This window comes from Pinus tabuliformis, chromosome 7 (assembly GCF_031772625.1).
Source record: "Pinus tabuliformis cultivar Carrire ecotype Pingquan chromosome 7, CPIR1, whole genome shotgun sequence".
Classification (NCBI taxonomy): Eukaryota; Viridiplantae; Streptophyta; class Pinopsida; order Pinales; family Pinaceae; genus Pinus; species Pinus tabuliformis.
In genome coordinates, this window is record NC_142293.1 from 1,926,755,235 (window position 1) to 1,926,757,385 (window position 2,151).

The 2,151-nt window shown below is 39.0% G+C and overlaps 1 pseudogene; it reads right to left on the bottom strand.

The window, feature by feature from the left end:
* Positions 1–224: 224 nt before the first annotated feature.
* On the bottom strand, positions 225–1,487 carry LOC149256216 (putative chromatin-remodeling complex ATPase chain; annotated as a pseudogene).
* Positions 1,488–2,151: the final 664 nt, after the last annotated feature.

Below are 2,151 nucleotides of genomic sequence, written 5' to 3' on the forward strand. Positions count from 1 at the left end.
AAGTTTGTAAGCCCAGCCAGAGGTTTGATATCTGAGTTCTTTATACAATTGCACCATCCAATGTTCAATGCTTCTATTTTTGTAAGCCCTTTTTAGATGCACCAATCCACCATGAATCCCTGAGCACATCACCAGATCCAGACTTGTCAAGTTCACAAGACCAGCTAAGGCACACAAGCCTGATGCAGTTATTGCATTGCTCTTTTTTTTTTAACTAAGTGAAGTCAAGTTTGTAAGTCCACATGTTTCCAGTGATTGCAATCTTCTGTGAACTTCTTCATCTTTGCATCCAGCTCTGCTGTAGCCTCCTCGCCTTTCGCAATAATTCGGTCAATATCTTCATCAGTTATGGTGCTATCTTTGGAGCTAAATACCATTTCTGCACCAAACCTCACCATCTGCAACAACTCATCCTTGTTTACAGTTTTTTGTTCTGCTAGACGTCCTTGTTGTATGACCAATGCATCAAGTGCAAGCTTCTTATAAGCCCTTTCAATCACCTTTTCCTCTATAGTGTACTCTGTACAAAAGCGGAAAACTTGAACTTCTTTCTTCTGTCCAATTCTATGTGCACGATCCTGGGCTTGTAGATCAACTTGTGGATTCCAGTCACTGTCATACAAAATGACCACATCTGTTGTGGCAAGGTTAATACCAAGGCCTCCAGCTCTGGTTGAAAGCAAGAAAATAAACTTTTCACTCCCTTCTTGATTGAAAGAATCTATGGAAGCATCACGATCCTCTCCTGAAGTATTCCCATCAATTCAACAATACTGATATCCACGGAACATACAATAATCCTCCAGAATGTCCAACAGTCTTGTCATCTGTGAAAAAATAAGAACTCTGGAATCACGGTCCTTCAGTTTTGGAAGCAACTTATCCAAAAGAACCATTTTTCCCGCATTGGTGATTAGATGGTCTCCAGTGGTGTATGGTGGACCTGGCTCAGCACCCTGAAAGAGATATGGATGGTTGCAGCACTTCCTCAATTGCATGGCTATATTCAAAAGGCGCTTACGCTCTCCTCTAACATTCACAACATCCAAGTCTTTTTGAAGCAATGCCCAGTAAAATTGCTTTTGCATTTGTGACATTCCAACTTTCAATATGGTTTCCTTTTTAGGAGGCAGACCCTTTTCAACATCTGACTTCAGTCTCCGTAGAAGAAATGGTCGAAGAACCTTATGAAGTTGTTGAACCACTTCTTGTTGGTCATTGTCAGCTGATATTTGGAACCAGTCATCAAAAGTTTCAGCAGAACTAAAAATTTCTGGAAGTAAGAAATTGAGAAGAAACCAGAGTTCGTGAAGGTTGTTTTGAAGAGGTGTGCCAGTTATAAGAAGCCTGTAGTTGGTGCTGTAGATTCTCATAGTCTTTGCAAGAAGTGAATTTTCATTCTTTATTCGATGTGCTTCATCAATAATAATGTATCGCCAACTGAAACGTTTAAGTGCGGTCTTTGAATATGACCATGATGGCCACATTCAGACTGCAACTCTCTTGAACCATCATCACGGAGCTCCCATTTGTATAACTGAATCTTTTGATTGATGCTAGCAAGAAACTTTCCATTAAATGCATTCAGATCGTAAACAAAACCCTTTGTCTCCTTCTCAGTAACAACTGCAAACATGTGCCAGTGCCAAGACACCTAACAACCTAATGATGAAGATAAGTGTTTGGATATGATAGACGAAGTGTATAAGCTGACAACTGTTGATGTAAACATAGCGGATTTTGATAAATATGACAACTGGGTGAGATTTGCTATGGATCAGCATGAATCCCTGATTTTGTAACGCAGTCAGTGCAAAATCGATGTTTTGCGCTACGAAATCACCTAGACAGTTCCGTAGCACATATGAACTTTGAAATGAGTTTGGACATATGATATTCATGTGAGATATGAGACCAATGATAGACTAAAATAGAAAATTGACACCAACCCTTTGACAAATTTAAAAAATTGATGTTCAAAATTTAAAATATTTTTTCTTGAGTGATAACAGAAGGCATGGGTCACATATTGTCTAGATGAAATCAACATAATATGTCCTCATATGGAATATGACGTGGTTGACAAGGATGTAGTAACTCTGAATAGAAGTTCCTGGAGAGAAAATATGTGAAGAAAGAAAGAAGAGATCA